This window comes from Erythrolamprus reginae, chromosome 10 (assembly GCF_031021105.1).
Source record: "Erythrolamprus reginae isolate rEryReg1 chromosome 10, rEryReg1.hap1, whole genome shotgun sequence".
Classification (NCBI taxonomy): Eukaryota; Metazoa; Chordata; class Lepidosauria; order Squamata; family Dipsadidae; genus Erythrolamprus; species Erythrolamprus reginae.
Window position 1 is genome coordinate 45,110,328 of NC_091959.1, and position 19,362 is coordinate 45,129,689.

Below are 19,362 nucleotides of genomic sequence, written 5' to 3' on the forward strand. Positions count from 1 at the left end.
TTCTACTCTATTTAAGCCACCCCCTTGGTCACATGATCGTCAAGCTACTCCCACCTAGTCACATGGCCAGCAAGCCACACCCACAAAATAAGCCACACCCACAGCGTGGTAGTAAAAAAAGTTTTTGGACTGGATGCAGATGCCAACAGATGCTAAGATTCTACTCTCCCCCACAACCATGAAGGTTTCTAGCCCTGTTATTTCTCTACCCCACCACCCCCATTACACACACACAAAACACACGCAAAACACACCTTTGAGGGACATGCCAAATCCAGCCTTTTCTGCACCCAGCGAACGTTGGGAATATATTTTGTTTTTTCTCTCCGCTGTGACGGCGGATACACGTCTGGATAATAACAGCTTTTAGTGGGTAGCCATTAGGTTTGAAAACAGTCATCGCTTTCCCAGAGCCATTTCGAAAGGCGTCCTTTAAAAACCCAGAAACTGATGGGCTTCCCATTCCGAAAGCTATTTGGTGGCAGACAGCTGCCAGTAGAAGAAACACAAGCAGCGTTCTCCTTTCTCTCTCTCTCTCTCCCTCCCCACTTAGAAACATAGAAACATAGAAGACTGACGGCAGAAAAAGACCTCCTGGTCCATTTAGTCTGCCCTTATACTATTTCCTGTATTTTATCTTACGATGGATATATGTTTATCCCAGGCATGTTTAAATTCAGTGACTGTGGATTGACCAACCACGTCTGCTGGAAGTTTGTTCCAAGGATCTACTACTCTTTCAGTGAAATAATATTTTCTCACGTTGCTTTTGATCTCTCCCCCAACTAACTTCAGATTGTGTCCCCTTGTTCTTGTGTTCACTTTCCTATTAAAAACACTTCCATCCTGAACCTTATTTAGCCCTTTCACATATTTAAATGTTTCAATCATGTCCCTTTGCTTTTCATAGAAATATAGAAACATAGAAGTCTGACGGCAGAAAAAGACCTCATGGTCCATCTAGTCTGCCCTTATACTATTTCCTGTATTTTATCTTACGATGGATCTATGTTTATCCCAGGCATGTTTAAATTCAGTGACTGTGGATTGACCAGCCACGTCTGCTGGAAGTTTGTTCCAAGGATCTACTACACTTTCAGTGAAATAAAATATTTTCTCATGTTGCTTTTGATCTCTCCCCCAACTAACTTCAGATTGTGTCCCCTTGTTCTTGTGTTCACTTTCCTATTAAAAACACTTCCCTCCTGAACCTTATTTAACCCTTGAACATATTTAAATGTTTAAAGGACTGGAGATTTGCTTGCAAAAAATAATAATAATAACGGGCCCCGGATTGATAGCGATGGAGGGAGTCCCAGGGAAGATGTCATTGGACTCTCAGGGTTCCTAAAAGACTGATGTATGGGGTTTTTTCCCCCAGCTGCAGGACACATTCTCAGGCAAAATGATCTTTAAAGCCCTACATGGCATTGGACCAGAATATATCCGGAATCGCCTTCTACCGCACGAATCCCAGTGGCCGATAAGGTCCCACAGAGTTGGCCTTCTCCGGGTCCCGTCGACCAAACAATGTCCCGTCGACCAAACAATGTCGTTTGGCGGGCCCCAGGGGAAGAGCCTTCTCTGTGGTGGCCCCGGCCCTCTGGAATCAACTCCCCCCCAGAGATTAGAACGGCCCCCACCCTCCTTGTCTTTCGCAAATCACTCAAGACCCACCTTTGTCGCCGGGCATGGGGGAGTTAAGATATTCCTTCCCCTAGGCCATTACAAGTTATGTATGGTATGTTTGGTTTTTTAGAATAAGGGTTTTTAGTTGCTTTATTAAGTTGGATTGTTACATGTTGTTTTTTATCATTGTTGTTAGCTGCCCCGAGTCTGCGGAGAGGGGCGGCATACAAATCCAATAAATAATAATAATAATAATAATAATAATAATAATAATAATAATAAAATGATAAAATTCAACGGGTCCAAAGACGGGCTACAAAAATGGTGGAAGGTCTTAAGCATAAAATGTATCAGGAAAGACTTAATGAACTCAATCTGTCTAGTCTGGAGGACAGAAGGGAAAGGGGGGACACGACCGAAACATTTAAATACGTTAAAGGGTTAAATAAGGTTCAGGAGGGAAGTGTTTTCAGTAGGAAAGTGAACACAAGGACAAGGGGACACAATCTGAGGTTAGTTGTATTTTATCTTAGGATGGATCTATGTTTATCCCAGGTGAGTCTACGGAGAGGGGCGGCATACAAATCTAAATAATAATAATAATAATAATAATAATAATAATAATAATAATAATAATAATAATAATAATAATGATAATGTTTAAATTCAGTGACTGTGGATTTACCAACCACGTCTGCTGGAAGTTTGTTCCAAGCATCTACTACACTTTCAGTAAAATAATATTTTCTCATGTTAGCTCTAATCTTTCCTCCAACTAACCTCAGACTGTGCCCCCTTGTTCTTGTGTTCACTTTCCCATTAAAAACACTTCATTCCTGAACCTTATTTAACCCTTTAACATATTTAAATGTTTCGATCCTGTCCCCCCCTTTCCCTTCTGTCCTCCAGACTAGACAGATTGAGTTCATGAAGTCTTTCCTGATAGGTTTTATGCTGAAGACCTTCCACCATTCTTGTAGCCCGTCTTTGGACCCGTTCAATTTTATCCATCTCTTTTTGTAGGTGAGGTCTCCATAACTGGACACAGTATTATTCCAAATGGGGTCTCACCAGTGCTCTATACAGCGGGATCACAATCTCCCTCTTCCTGCTTGTTATACCTCTAGCTATGCAGCCAAGCATCCTACCGCCTGGCTGCATGGTTCACCCATTTTGAGACTCAGAAATCACTACCCCTAAATCCTTTTCTTCTGAAGTTTTTTGCCAGAGAATCTATGCAAGATTCGGTTAAACAACTCTTAGTGCCTTTTTTGCAATGTTGATACAATGGCACTTAGGTCATTAGATATGAGTACTCCAAGGTCCTTAACAGAGTGAGGGTCATCTTCAAGGTTGTGTCCTCCAAGTTTGTATTTTGTGTTTTGATTCTTTTTGCTTGGAAGTCTTCTCGTCCAACCCATAATTTGTGCAGGCAAGCTGTCCCACTGATTAATCATTCTCACCGTCAGGAAATTCCTCCTTAGTTCTACGTTGCTTCTCTCCTTTGTTTAGTTTCCACCCATTGCTTCTTATCCTGCTTTCTGGTGCTTTGGAGAATATTATGACTTCTTTCTGACAGCTCCTGAGATATTGGAAGACTGCTATCATGTCTCCCCTGGTTCTTCTTTTCATCAAAGTAGATATGCGCAGTCCTTCTCTTCACTAGAGTAGCCGTGCCCAGTTCCTGTAACTGTTCTTCATATTTATTTATTTTATTTATTTATTAGATTTGTATGCCTCCCCTTTCCGTAGACTCGGGGCGGCTCACAACACAATAAAAAACAGTTTATAACAAATCTAATAATTTACAATTTAAAATATTAAAAAAACCCATTATTAAACAGACATACACACAAGCATACCATACATAAATTATATAGGCCCGGGGGAGATATCTCAGTTCCCCCATGCCTGACGACAAAGGTGGGTTTTAAGGAGTTTGCGAAAGGCGAGGAGGGTAGGGGCAGTTCTAATCTCTGGAGGGAGCTGGTTCCAGAGAGTCGGGGGCCGCCACAAAGAAGGCTCTTCCCCTGGGGGCCCGCCAACCGACATTGTTTAGTTGACGGGACCCGGAGAAGGCCCACTCTGTGGGACCTAATCGGTCGCTGGGATTCGTGCGGCAGAAGGCGGTCTCGGAGATATTCTGGTCCGATGCCATAAAGGCCTTTAAAGGTCATAACCAACACTTTGAATTGTGACCGGAAATTGATCGGCAACCAATGCAGACTGCGGAGTGTTGGAGTAACATGGGAAGCCCATGACTGCTCTCGCAGCTGCATTCTGCACGATCTGAAGTTTCCGAACACTTTTCAAAGGTAGCCCCATGTAGAGAGCGTTACAGTAGTCGAACCTCGAGGTGATGAGGGCATGAGTGACTGTGAGCAGTGAGTCCCGGTCCCTCCAGCCTCCAGCCCCTTAACTATCTTGGTTACTTTTTCTGCATTCTTTCCAGAGTCTGAACATCCTTTTTTTTATCAGTGGACAACTACTGTAATTCATTTGTTTATTTTGCTTTTCCTCCAAGGAGTTTAAGGTGGTGTGTGTTGTTTTCCACCAATCTTAAAGACAAAACTCCCCTGCTTCTCCGAAATAAATCTGCAGTTGAAACTGACCCAGTGGGACCTGTAGCTCTGAGCCATCTTTTAAATTTGATACCTATTTCGCCCCCATCCCCAAACTATAATCCTTATGTTTTATGCCTTCCACTGGGCTAACACGTCTTTCAAGACTCAGATTATTATGGGCTAGATTGCCACTTCAGCCATTCCTCAAGGGGCTTGCCTCCCCTCCGGGGGCCCTTGAATATATGCAGAATTTGAAATATCTATGTACTCAAAAGCTTGTCTAATCGTACAAGTAAATACACAGGGTAGACAAGGTATAAAGCAAAATCGTATAACAGCAATATCGTAAGCAGTTCGGCATCCCCGAGTAGCTACTTAGAGATAAAACTAATCTGTCTTGCTGAATTGGAAAAGGATGCTTTTCAATTTAATTTCATGTTGTTATTTTCAGCAGCTTTCCCAATAGTTTTGCTCACCAGAAATGTCCCTACTTTGCACCCTGTGTGGTGTATTGATGGCTTCATCGACTTTTCTTCTCTTCCCCCTCCTCCTCCTCCCCCTCCTCCTCCTCATTCCCTTCTTCCTCTTCTTCTTCCTCTTCTCCTCCTCTTCCTCCTCCTCTTCCTCCCCCTCCTCTTCTTCCTCTTCTCCTCTTCCTCCTCCTCTTCCTCCTACTCGTTGTTAGCCGCCCCGAGTTTTCGGAGAGGGGCGGCATATAAAACCAATAAAACTTGAAACTTGAAACTTCCTCCTCCTCCTATTCTTCTTCTTCCTCTTCTCCTCCTCTTCCTCCTCCTCCTCTTCTTCCCCTTCTCCTCTTCCTCCTCCTCTTCCTCCTCCTCTTCCTCTTCTTTTCTCCTCCTCTTCCTCCTCCTCTTCCTCCTCCTCTTCTTCCTCTTCTCCTCTTCCTCCTCCTCTTCCTCCTCCTCCTCCTCCTCCTCTTCCTCTTCTTTTCTCCTCCTCCTCTTCTCCTCTTCCTCCTCCTCCTCCTCTCCTCCTCCTCTCCTCCTCCTCCTCTTCTTCTTCCTCTCCTCCTCCTCCTCTCCTCCTCCTCCTCCTCCTCCTCCCCTCCTCCTCCTCCTCTTCTTCTTCTTCTTCCTCTTCTCCTCCTCTTCCTCCTCCCCCTCTCCTCCTCCTCCTCTTCCTCCTCCTGCTCCTCCTCTTCTTCTTCTTCCTCTTCACCTCCTCTTCCTCCTACTCCTCCTCTCCTACTCCTCTTCCTCTTCTTCTTCTTCTTCTCCTCCTCCTCCTCCTCCAATTGAGTCAGACCAAACTTCACTTACCACCATCAGTGACTGTTGTAAAGTTACAACATCACGGGGGGAAAAATGACTTATAACCATTTTGTCGCACTTATGACCATTGCAGCATCTTCATGGTTAGGAGCTCAAATGGAGAACATGCCTCCAATTCATTTGAAACCGTTTCCTCTTTTTGATCTGGCCCAAGGCTGCTATCTTTTTTTAAATTTTTTAAAGAATAAAACAGAGCTATGCAAATCAACCCATGATTGATAGCCACCCTGAATGATGCGTGTGCACTAGACGGGCAGGATATAAATTGTTTGCACATTGAATTGTCTCGCTTGTCCTTGAGTAACAAAAGGATTGTGCTGTTGCTAGGATCTGCTGGAGAGTTTTGACATGAGCCAACTAGGAAGTTCACGGTGGCATCATAAGCAGTCACAATGTGTGATGGGCTTAATTGGGCCTTATTTATTTATTTATTTATTTATTTATTTATTTATTTATTTATTTATTTATTATTTGTTTTGTCATGCACGTATTGGTGGTATAGAAAGATATAATATTTATATACATGATACTAGCAAGGGAGAATCATTAGGACAGGGAACAGAAGGCACGCTGGTGCATTTATGCACGCCCCTTACTGACCTCTTAGGAATCAGGAGAGGTCAACAGTGGTTAGTCTAAGGATAAAGTTTTGGGGGTTAAGTGATGATACTACAGAGTCTGGTAGTGAGTTCCGTGCATCCACTACTCGATTACTAAAGTTGTATTTGCTGCAGTCGAGTTTAGAGCAGTTTACATTAAGTTTGTGTCTGTTGTGTGCCCGTGTGTTGTGGTGGTCGAAGCTGAAGTAGTCATTGACAGGAAGGACATTGGAGCAGATGATTTTGTAGGACATTGTAGCAGATTAAGTCGTGTTTAAGGTGACGTAGTTCTAAGCTTTCTAAACCTAGGATTGTAAGTCTACTTGCGTAGGATATTCTGTTGCGAGTGGAGGAGTGGAGGGCTCTTCTAGTAAAGTATCTCTGGACATTTTCTCGAATGTTTATGTCCAAAACGCGGTGAGGATTCCAGACAGATGAGCTGTATTCAAGGATTGGTCTGGCGAAAGTTTTGTATGCTCTGGTTAGTAGTGCGAGATTACCGGAGCAGAAGCTACGTAGGATTAGATTAACAACTCTTGAAACCTTTTTTGGCGATGTTGTTGCAGGGGGTTTGGCACTTAGGTCATTGGATAGGAGTATTTAACGGACTGAGGGTTGTCTTCAAGGTCTTGTTTATTCAGCTTGTATTTAAGGACTTGCGTACTGTAATTTTACAATGAGCTAAATTTGGGTCAATCACAGAAGATCTCACAGAAGTTTGAAGAAGTTTGAGAGAGAGAGAGAGAAAGAGAGAGAGAGAGAGGACTGGGGATGTATTTAGGGGATATATATGAATGCACCATCTTACTTTTAATGCTCCACCAGAGGGCACACTTAACCATTGATCTCACCTGCCCATTGCATTTAACTTTAGTTCCTGTTCATTCCAATTTTAATTTTCCAGGGACTGTTGTCACTTTGAATAGTCACTGAATGAATGGATGTAACTCAAGAACTGCCTGTCCTCTAATGCAGTGTTTCCCAACCTTGACAACTTGAAGATATCTGGACTTCAACTCCCAGAATCCCCCACCAGTATTCGCTGGCTGGGGGATCCTGGGAGTTGAAGTCCAGATATCTTCAAGTTGCCAAGGTTGGGAAACACTGCCCTAATGTCAAGAACCAATCTGGGACGGCGCTGGAGTCATCGGATTAGAAATGGAGAGACCCTGAGTTAAGGCGAGGAGGGTGGGGACAGTACAAATCTCCAGGGGGAGTGATTCCAGAAGGCCGGGGCCCCCACAGAGAAGGCTCTTCCCCTAGGTCCCGCCAACTGAAATTGTCTGGTCGATGGGAGCCTAAGGAGACCCACTCTGTGGGACCTCACCGGTTGCTGGGATTCGTGCAGCAGAAGGTGATCTTGGAGATAATGTAGTCCTATGCCATTTATTTATTTATTTATTATTTGCATTTGTATGCCGCCCCTCTCCGAAGACTCGGGGTGACTCACAACAAGTGAAAAAACAATCCAATACATAATCCAATTAATTAAAATATTAAAAGTTTAAAAAACCCCTATACTAACATACACACACACAAGCATACCATGTATAAATTCAGCGGGCCCAGGGGGAGATGTTTAGTTTCCCCATGCCTGACGGCAAAGGTGGGTTTTGAGAAGTTTACGGAAGGCAGGAAGAGTAGGGGCAGTTCTGATCTCCGGGGGGAGTTGGTTCCAGAGAGTCGGTGCCGCCACAGAGAAGGCTATCCCCCTGGGGCCCGCCAACCAACATTGTTTAGTTGACGGGACCCATGTAGGGCTTTATAGGTTATTACCAACACTTTGAATTGTGACTGGAAACTAATCGGCAACCAATGCAGGCCATGGAGTGTTGACGAGACGTGGGCAAATCTAGGGAGCCCCACAATAGCTCTTGCAGCCGCATTCTGCATGATCTGAAATTTCCAAACACTCTTCAAAGGTAGAAAGCGTTGCAGTAGGTCTAAATGCTAATGCTATTGCTCTTCCTTCCATCTTTCCTTCCTTCCTTCCTTCCTTCCTTCCGTCCTTCCTTCCTTCCTTCCTTCCTTCTCACCATGCTCAAGGTTGACTCAGCCTTCCATCCTTCCAAGGTAAAAAGAGGACCTAGATCGTTGGGGGGCAATATGCTTGTTCTTTATAAACCACTTAGAGAGGACTGTGAAGTACTGTGTAGCGGTATATAAGTCTAAATTTTATTTTATTTTATTTTATTTCATGTACGTTGAGAGCATATGCACCAAGACAAATTCCTTGTGTGTCCAATCACACTTGGCCAATAAAATTCTATTCTATTCTATTCTATTCTAAATGCTATTGCTATTGCTAAAATGCAAATCGCTTCGATTTTTGCCATCTGGGACAATTTTTCAGTAAGAGAAAATAACCAAGGTTGGATCCAAACGTAAGAGAGAATAACCCCAGCTGAACTACAAAAGTTCAGCTGGGGGATTTGTTTGTCAGCCCGAAGAAGGAGGCAATGGCCAATCCCTTCCGAAAAAACCTCTCCGGTGTTGTGGTTAGCTCTGGCCCAGCTCCTGCCCCAAGGACTGTGGATGTGGGGGAGACATCCACATGCTGCAGGCCTGTTTTGCCCCCGGTGGAATCGGCTGATGAAGGCTCCTCTGACCAAGAAGACATGAGTGACAGGGAGGAGGAGAGTGTGGCAGACAGCTCAGAAGGAGATCAATTATCTAGCTCCTCCTTGGATTCGGAACAAGAGTTAATGATACAGCCACGCATGCGGAGAGCGATACATAGACAACAACAACTGAGAGATTATTATCAAAGAAAATGAGGCCACCTGTGGTTGGGTGGGGCTGTGGTGATCAGTGAGGCTGCTACAAGTAGCAGCCTGTGGGTTTGGCCATTGTGGAGGATTATCTGATCCTTGTGTATCGTGACTGCTTTACTGACTTTGATCTTTGTGTGCTGATTTTCCCCCGCTTTGAAACTAAACCAGAGCAAAGTGTGTTTCACTTTGTGAAAGAAGAAGGACTGTGACTTGCCTCACAGCTGCAAGCTAAGTATCACAGAACTGATAAGGGACTTGTACAAATTACCAGTTTGTTTGGAGACCAGTGCTCTTTGCTCTACCAAAAGAGGGCTTCGTTTAAGTGAATTTTCCTTATAAAGAACATTGTTTTGAATTTTCAAACCTGTGTGTGTCTGAAATTTGTACCTGTGAATTTTTGGGAGGAGTCTACCAGAGAGCCCGACAGAACAGCCACGAAGATAGCAGGATATTTTTCTAGGCAGTTGTCTGAAGCTAACACTGATTCAAACAGACCCGAAGAGGTTGGGGTGGAAAAGAGCTCAGATTAAAACTAATCTAAGTGAAAGCTTTCTGAGTAATTTGGGAGGTGCGCTCCCCTCGATTTAATAGAGGGTTTTGACAGGCAGGGACTTTATTTTGGTCATTGACCAATAAAAACCCAATCAATGAAATGTACGACGCAGAACGATCCTCTGACAGCAAGAGCTACGAGCTTCCAATAAATAAATAAATAAATAAATAAATTGCGCTTCAAATTTATCTCGATTATTTCACCGGTAGCGCCAGACCCCTTCGCTTTTCTTTTGAGTTTATTTAATCAAAAGAGCAGCAGGCAATGAGCTTGAGCATTAAATCCCCAGGAACTAGAGGCGGCATTGGGAATTGCTTAAATCTTGAGATAAGCATTTTTTAAATTAAAAAAAACTTAATTTACCTTCCGCTACAAAGCCTCTTTCTCTATCGGAGACATTCTGAGTTGCGATATGATAAATTTCACACGGCATTATTTCCGATGGCTGGGACTACAGTTCCCTCTGTTGAAGAGGCTGTGGTTAATGGGGTGTGTAATCCAACACACAAACACACACACACACAGAGGGCAGAGAATTGAAGACCACCATGACTTGCTACCTAAATCATAGCAATTCCCTAATACCCAATTTATCTTGTATGCTTATATGCACAACTTTTAACTATGCTATACTATACTATACTATACTATACTAGACTAGACTAGACTAGACTAGACTAGACTAGACTAGAATAGACTAGAATAGACTAGAATAGACTAGAATAGAATAGAATTTTGTTGGCCAAGTGTGGTTGGACACACAAGGAATGTGTCTTGGTGCAACATGCTCTCAGTTTACATAAAAGAAAAGATAAGTTCATCAAGTATCATAAGATACAACACTTAATGATAGTCTGGGTAAAAATAAGCAATCAAATCATATTACTAACTAGTCAATTTAAATGTAAATTATAAGGATACAAGCAACAAAGATAGAATATAATGGACTGGACTGGACTAGGATAGAATAGAATAGAACAGAACAGAACAGAACAGAACAGAACAGAACAGAATAGAATAGAATAGAATAATATTGGGAGGTTCCAAGAGGGCAGAAATTTGAACACCTTACTGCCTAAAGCAAATTCATACCAATACTGCCCAATTTATCTTGTATGCTTCTATGCCCAACTTTTAACATACAATGGGATGGGATAGGATAGGGATAGAAGGGGATAGGAATTGAAGAGGAATAGAATAGAAGAAGGAAGGGGCCTCGGAGATCTTCTAGCCCAACCCATTGTTCAGGCAGGAGGCCCTCTACCAAAAGGGTTTGGTTTGGAGAAGTGAGTACCGGGCAAGGTTATTATAAAATCATCTACCAAAATGTCCTTCCTGTTAATAGTTACTTCACCTTCAACCGCAACAACACAAGAGCACGTAACAGATTCAAACTAAATTTAAACCGCTCCAAACCGCCCGCACTGCAGAAAATACAACTTCAGCAATACAGTGATCAACGCCTGGAATTCACTACAGGACTCTGTTGTTTCTTCTCCCAACCCCAAAATCTTCAACCATAGCTGGTCTACAGTCGACCCGCTCCCCGTTTCTAAGAGGTCTGTAAGGTGCACCATTGTGCCTACCGCCCCTGTCCTATTGTCTTTTTTAAATCATTGCTTTCTATGTTATGTTATATAAACTACTATCCTATACTTGATTGACAAAAAATAATTAATTAAATAAATAAATAAATAAATAAATAATTAGAAGAGCTCTGCTCTGCCCCCCCCCCCAGTTCCTCACTCCATGAGGCGAATCTGGATGATTTCATTCTATCCCCCTCCCCCCTCCTCCTCCTCCTCTTCCTCTTTCTCTTCCTTCTCCTCCTTTTCCTCTTCCTCCTCCTCCTCCTCTTCTTCTTCCTCTTCCTCCTGCTCCTCCTCCCCCTCCTCTTCCTCCTCTTCCTTTCCTCTCCTCCTCTCCTCCTCTTCCTCCACTCCCTCTCTCCTCCTCTCCTTCTCCTCTCCTCCTCCTGTTTCTCCTCCTTCTCTTCCTCCTCCTCTTCCTCCTTCTCTTCCTCTTCCTCCTCCTTCTCTTCCTTCTTCTTCCTTTCCTCTCCTCGACCTTCTCTCCTCCTCTTCCTCCACTCCCTCTCCCCTCCTTCTCCTCCTCCTCCTGTTAATCCTCCTTCTCTTCCTTCTCCTCTTCCTCCTCCTCTTCCTCCTCTTCCTCCTTCTCTTCCTCTTCCTCCTCTTCCTTCTCCTTCCTTTCCTCCCCTCCCCTCCTCCTCTTCCTCCACCCCCCCTCTCCTCCTCTCCTTCTCCTGTTTATCCTCCTTCTCTTCCTTCTCTTCCTCCTCCTCTTCCTCCTCCTCTTCCTCTTCCTCCTCTTCCTTCTCCTTCCTTTCCTCTCCTCCTCTTCCTCCACCCCCTCTCTCCTCCTCTCCTTCTCCTCTCCTCCTCCTCCTCCTGTTTATCCTCCTTCTCTTCCTTCTCTTCCTCCTCCTCTTCCTCCTCCTCTTCCTCTTCCTCCTCCTCTTCCTCCTCTTCCTTCTCCTTCCTTTCCTCTCCTCCCCTCCTCTCCTCCTCTTCCTCCACTCCCTCTCTCCTCCTCTCCTTCTCCTCTCCTCCTCCTGTTTCTCCTCCTTCTCTTCCTCCTCATCTTCCTCCTTCTCTTCCTCTTCCTCCTCCTTCTCTTCCTTCTCCTTCCTTTCCTCTCCTCCCCTTCTCTCCTCCTCTTCCTCCACTCCCTCTCCCCTCCTCCTCCTCCTCCTCCTGTTAATCCTCCTTCTCTTCCTTCTCCTCTTCCTCCTCCTCTTCCTCCTCCTCTTCCTCCTCCTCTTCCTCCTTCTCTTCCTCTTCCTCCTCTTCCTTCTCCTTCCTTTCCTCTCCTCCCCTCCTCTCCTTCTCTTCCTCCACCCCTCTCTCCTCCTCTCCTTCTCCTCTCCTCCTCCTCCTCCTGTTTCTCCTCCTTCTCTTCCTTCTCCTCTTCCTCCTCCTTTTCCTCCTCCTCTTCCTCTTCCTCCTCCTCTTCCTCCTCTTCCTTCTCCTTCCTTTCCTCTCCTCCCCTCCTCTCCTCCTCTTCCTCCACTCCCTCTCTCCTCCTCTCCTTCTCCTCTCCTCCTCCTCCTCCTGTCTCTCCTCCTCCTCCTCCTCCGAACTCAAGTGTGTCTCGGCTTGTTCGCCTGCGCGTGTTTCTTTGTGTGTGCCCAGCCAGCTCGAGGGCTTCTGTGCCTTGGTCTCCTCCCTTCCCCAATTCTGAGTCAGCGCCCTCGCCTCGCCCCCTTCCCCTCCCCAGCCATTGACAAGCACACGACCACTTACCAACACCCCCCCTCCGGCACCGCCTCGCACCGGGGGTGGGGTGGAGGGAGAGTGGGAGGGGACGCGGGGCGTCTTTTGTGATGCCAATCGGAGCGAGGAGCGCGCCTGTCTTTTGTGTCCCTTTCTGAGACAGACGGAGCAGGAAGAGGAGGAGGAGGAGAACGGAGAAGAAAGACCAAAAGGGGGAAAAAGGGAGGAGGAAAGAAAGGAAAGGAAGAAGGGAAGAAGGAAATAAGGAAGGAAGGAAAGGAAGGAAAGAAGGAGGAAAGGAGATAAGAAGGGAAAGGAAGGAAAGAAAGGAAAAAAGGAAGTAAGGAAAGAAAGAAAGAGGAAGGAAAAGAGGAAAGAAAGGGAAGGAAAGAAGGAAGGAAGGGAAAGGAAGGAAGGAAGGAGGAAAAAAGAAAGAAGGAAAGGAGGAAAGAAAGGGAAGGAAGGAAGAAGGAAGGAAGGAAGGGAAAGAAAGAAAGAAAGAAAGAAAGAAAGAAAGAAAGAGAAATTGAGCATCCCTCAATTGTTTGTCGAGTTGAAGGAGAAAGGGGGGAAAAAAGAAAAAAAATCTCGAAAGGCAGGAAAAGCCCTCTCCTCTTCCAGGCTCCTCCACTCGGGAGACCGCCCTCCACTCAGGATCCCAATCCTGCCGCCCACCTCCGGGCACCGAGGACCCCCACGCCCTCTCTGGATTGTCCACGCGCGTTGCATTTTCAGCACCACGGAGAGCTCAGCAACATGGCCAGCCTACAGCAAGGCGAGAAGCAGCTCTTTGACAAGTTCTGGGAAGGGACCTTCCGAGCCGTTGCCACCCCAAGGTTGGGAAGCATCATCATGACCAAGATCACCTCCCGGACCAAACCCTTGGCCAGGTAAGTCCTCCGCCCGCCAGTCGTGACCAGGGACAGCAAAACGAAAACCGGGTCGCTCTGTTTTCTCCGTTGGGAGCGCCAATGGATCAGAAGGCTGTTCTCATTGAGGGCTAGGGTTAAGGTCATTGGGCAGAGTTGAAAACTTTTCCCAAGCTCCCGGGTAGCAGGGAAAGATTTCGCCTCTGATTCCTGGACACATCGGTGAAGCAAATTATACCCTGCTCAAAAAAATTAAAGGGAACGCTTAAACAACACAATATAACTCAAAAAAATAATAATAAAGGGAACACTTAAACCACATAATATAACTCCAAGTAAATCAAACTTCTGTGAAATCAAACTGTCCACTTAGGAAGCAACACCGATTGACCCTCAATTTCACCTGCTGTTGTGCACCTTCAACTTTGTACAGTACAACGTATTCCATGAGAATATTTCATTCATTCAGATCTCGGATGTGTTTTTTGAGTGTTCCCTTTATTTTTTTTTGAGCAGTGTATTTAAACAACAGTGCCTGTCGCTCTGTGTATGGCAGTTAATTATGATTTGTATTATTTACAACGTTGACTTTTTATGCTCGCCTCTAATATTGTTGACATTGTGTTATGGTTCTATTAACATTGCTACCGCCGCTCTTAATTTTTGCGGTCTAATTTTTGGCCGTCGGGTGAATCTTCTTTTGGGCTGCTCTGGATTTGAGTTGATCCGGGTGGATCTTTTCAGATTAATTTTCCCTTGGATGACAAGATCTTTTTTTCCCTTCCACGCCGCCTTGAACAAGCCACGAACCAAAGAAAAAGGATGCTTTTTAATCTTACCATCCAGCGATGGTAAAAACATCCTTTTGGATACAGAAGGTCACTCTTGACCCAAGAGTATCCTTTTTTCCCTGACAGATAGATAGAGATAGATTGATCGTACAATGGATTTCCCGTGACCTTCAAAGATCCAGACAGGAAGGGGACCTGTCAAGAGGCAGAGACACAGAGGTGGACAAATGATTTGGCTCAAAAAAGTGAAGGAGGAATGGTCTTTAGACCCAAGCATTTTCCTTCTGAGTTAAATTGCATCAGCCTTGCCAGGTTCCTGAAATAAAACTCTAGCAGGGTTATTTCAATGGTTGGAGAAGATAGATAGACTGGGATTTCTCAAAGGAATATTATTTATTTTATTTATTTATTTATTGGATTTGTATGCCGCCCCTCTCCGTAGACTCGGGGTGGCTAACAACAGTAATAAAACAGCATATAATAATAATCCAATACTAAAAACAGTTAAAAAAACCATTATTATAAAAACCAAACATACATACAGACATACCATGCATAAAATTGTAAAGACCTAGGGGGAAAGAGTATCTCAGTTCCCCCATGCCTGGCGGCAGAAGTGGGTTTTAAGCAGCTTACGAAAGGCAAGGAGGGTGGGGGCAATTCTAATCTCCGGGGAGAGTTGGTTCCAGAGGGCCCGGGCCACCACAGAGAAAGCTCTTCCCCTGGGTCCCGCCAAGCGACATTGTTAAGTTGATGGGACCCGGAGAAGGCCAACTCTGTGGGACCTAACTGGTTGCTGGGATTCGTGCAGCAGAAGGCAGTCCCTGAGATAATCTGGTCCGGTCCCATGAAGGGCTTTATAGGTCATAATCAACACTTTGAATTGTGACCGGAAACTGATCGGCAACCAATGCAGACTGCGGAGTGTTGGTGTAACATGGGCATACCTAGGGAAGCCCATAATTGCTCTCGCAGCTGCATTCTGCACAATCTGAAGTTTCCGAACACTTTTCAAAGGTAGCCCCATGTAGAGAGCATTACAGTAGTCGAGCCTCGAGGTGATGAGGGCATGAGTGACTGTGAACAGTGACTCCAGGTCCAAATATTATTATATTATGGATTGAGAAAGATAAATGTAGAAACAAGATGTATGTGTTGGATAAGAGCGTTGGTCTAGGATGGTGGAAGTCCATGCCCAGCCATGGACCAGTCATTCTCTCTAACACTCCAACCTATCTATCCCATGTGGTTGGAGGGGAAAACTAAGGAAGACAGAGAGAGAGAGAGAGATGCATATATCTTTGGATTCTTGGAGGAATATGGGACTTGTAAACTATCATGCACAGGATAGAAAAGGTGGATAGAGAAAAATTATTTTCTCTATCACACAATACTAGGACGAGGGGGCACTCCCTAAAGCTCCTAGGTAAAAAAGTGAGGACCAATAAAGGGAAATATTTCTTCACCCAGAGGGTCATTGGTTGATGGAATTCCCTTCCAGAAGAGGTTGTGACATCTGTCAGCCTGGAGAGCTTCAAGGCAGGATTAGACAGATTCATGGATGCCAAGTGTATCATAGGTAGTTATTAAAATGGATGTCCAAGTGCCGCCTCAATGTTGGTTGAGGCAGGCAGGGTTCCCTTGGGTACCATTTGTGTTGGGAGTCAAGGAAAAGGGAGGGTCTTGCCTTCTCTTTCTGCTCAAGATCCCCATGGACAATTTGGTGGGCCAATGTAGGACACAGAATGCTGGACTCAATGGGCTTGGGCCCGATTCAGCATGGCTCTTCTTATGTTCTTATAGTATAGGGTTGATATTCCTGGAGGCATCTGTAATATGGTAAATGATTTAGCTTTACTAGATAAATGGTCAAAGCAACGGAAACTGCAGTTTAATGTTTCCAAATGTAAAATAATGCACTTGGGGAAAAGGAATCATCAATCTGAGTATTGCATTGGCAGTTCTGTGTTAGCAAAAACTTCAGAAGAGCAGGATTTAGGGGTAGTGATTTCTGACAGTCTCAAAATGGGTGAACAGTGCAGTCAGGCGGTAGGGAAAGCAAGTAGGATGCTTGGCTGCATAGCTAGAGGTATAACAAGCAGGAACAGGGAGATTATGATCCCGCTATATAGAGTGCTGGTGAGACCACATTTGGAATACCTTGTTCAGTTCTGGAGACCTCACCTACAAAAAGATATTGACAAAATTGAACGGGTCCAAAGACGGGCTACAAAAATGGTGGAAGGTCTTAAGCATAAAACGTATCAGGAAAGACTTAATTAACTCAATCTGTATAGTCTGAAGGACAGAAGGAAAAGGTGGGGACATGATCGAAACATTTAAATATGTTAAAGAGTTAAATAAGGTCCAGGAGGGAAGTGTTTTTAATAGGAAAGTGAATACGAGAACAAGGGGACACAATCTGAAGTTAGTTGGGGGAAAGATCAAAAGCAACATGAGAAAATATTATTTCACTGAAAGAGTAGTAGATCCTTGGAACAAACTTCCAGCAGACGTGGTTGGTAAATCCACAGTAACTGAATTTAAACATGCCTGGGATAAACATATATCCATCCTAAGATAAAATACAGAAAATAGTATAAGGGCAGACTAGATGGATCATGAGGTCTTTTTCTGCCGTCAGTCTTCTATGTTTCTATGTATGATTTCTTGGAGGACGAATGCCAGTGTTGGTTTCATCCAAGGTTTGATTGCCATTACTCAACTGCCTGCCTGGAGAAGAGGTGTCACCTGGGAGATTCCTGAAGGACAAATATGTGTAAACTCTTGGTAGCAAAAGGGGCTGTTCTTTGATGGCTTCTCCTATCTTGCTATTCCCTGAAGTGGCCCAAAATAAGATTTGCTCCTTAGGAACAAGAGCATAACAGTGGTAATACAGTGTATGTGTTGTTGTACGAAAAGTAGTGGAGTTGTGGGGGTTTTTTTCCTATTTGCCTTCAAGATAATTGACAGGGTGCCTCCTGAGATGCTGCTTGGCTGTCCCTGACAATATCCTCAAAATCACAAGGTGTTACTGTCTATCCTTGTGAAGTTAGGTCAGAAGTGGGGAAGGTTTCAGAGGCATGAGTCTCTCTCCTAACCTGGGAGCAGGAGGCTACAAAATGTGCCCGATCACATCCTGTACTTATGCGAAGTTGCTTCTGTTGTTGTTGTTGTTGTTGGGAAGAGTTTTGAAGGGGCTGTTTATTTAACGGCTAAAATGATCAAGGTTGCCTGGTCTTGGCCAAGGTTGAGCTTGGTCAACGCTTAGCTAGAGTGTGAGAGTTTAGGAGAAAACCTTAAGGTGGTATTGGATGGAAGGGAAGGGAAGGAGGGAGGGAGGGAGGAAAGAAGGAAAGAAGGAAGGAAGGATGGATGGAAGGATGGAAAGAAGGATGGAAAGAAGGATGGAAAGATGGAAGGAAGAAAGGAAGAAAGGAAGGAAAGGGAAGGAGGCAGGAATGAAGGATGGATGGATGGATGGATGGATAGAAAGAAGGAAGAAAGGAAGGAAAGGGAGGGGAAAGAGAGGGAGAGATGGAGGAAGAGGGAAGAAAGATAGGAAAATAGGGGGAAGGTAGAGGATAAGAGGGAGGGAGAGAGGAAAGGGAAGGAAGGAGAGGGAAGGAGAGGAAGGGATGTAAGGAGAGGGAAGGAAAGGGAGAGAGGGAGGGACGGAAGGGAGGAAGGAAGCAAGGAAAGAAGGATGGATGGAAGGAAGGATGGAAGGATGGAAAGAAGGATGGAAAGATGGAAGGAAGGAAAGAAGGAAAGGGGGGAGGCAGGAATGCAGGATGGATTGATGGATGGAAAGAAGGAAGAAAGGAAGGAAGGGAAGGAAAGGAAGGAAGAAAAGGGAGGGGAAAGAGAGGGAGAGATGGAGAGATGGAGGAAGAGGGAAGGAAGATAGGAAAAGAGAGGGAAGGTAGAGAGTGAGAGGGAGGGAGGGAGGAAAGGGAAGGAAGGAGAGGGAAGGAGAGAAAGGGATGTAAGGAGAGGGAAGGAAGGGGAGAGAGGGAGGGAGGGAAGGAAGGAAGGGAGGAAGAAAAGAATGAAAAAAAGGAACAAAGGGATAAATCACCCAGAATCATTTTCTGTGAGAAAGGCAGTTAGGTAAATTTACATAATTCAGAACAATAAAGTTGGAAGGCGTCTTTGTGGAAGAGTTGTTGGGGGGTTGGTTTTTTTGCTCGAAAGCTGTCACTCACTTGCAGCATCGATCACTCACAATTTTAGTTAAATCAGTAAGACCGCCCGGAGATGAAAGGAAGGAAAAAGAGATTGTAATGGGGTGAAGAGGAATCGCTTTTCATCACTTGGCAATCGGTGACAGCATTGCAGTCTTCCAATACTTAAGGGGCTGTCATTGAGCTCAACCTATTCTCCAAAGCACCCGAAGGCAGGAGGAGAAGCCATGGATGGAAACTAATCAAGGAGAGAAGCAGCCTGGGACTAAGGAATAATTTCATCACAGTGAGGACAATTAACCAGTGGAACTGCTTGCCACCAGAATTTGAGGGTGCTTGATCCCTGGAGGTTTTTAAAAATATTTCTTTACATCTTGGCTCCTGGGGTTGTCCTGCTTCGTACATACAAGCCGCTCTGAGTCTACGGAGAGGGGCGGCATACAAATCTAATATATTATTATTATTATTATTATTATTATTATTATTATTATCATCATCATCATTATCATCATCATCATCATCATCATCATTATCATCATCATCATCATTATCATCATCATCATCATCATTATCATCATCATCATCATTATCATCATTATCATCATTATCATCATCATCATCATCATTATCATCATCATCATCATTATCATCATCATTATCATCATCATCATCATCATTATCATCATCATCATTATCATCATCATCATTATCATCATCATCATTATCATCATCATCATCATCATCATCATTATCATCATCATCATTATCATCATCATTATCATCATCATCATCATTATCATCATCATCATTATCATCATCATCATTATCATCATCATCATTATCATCATCATCATTATCATCATCA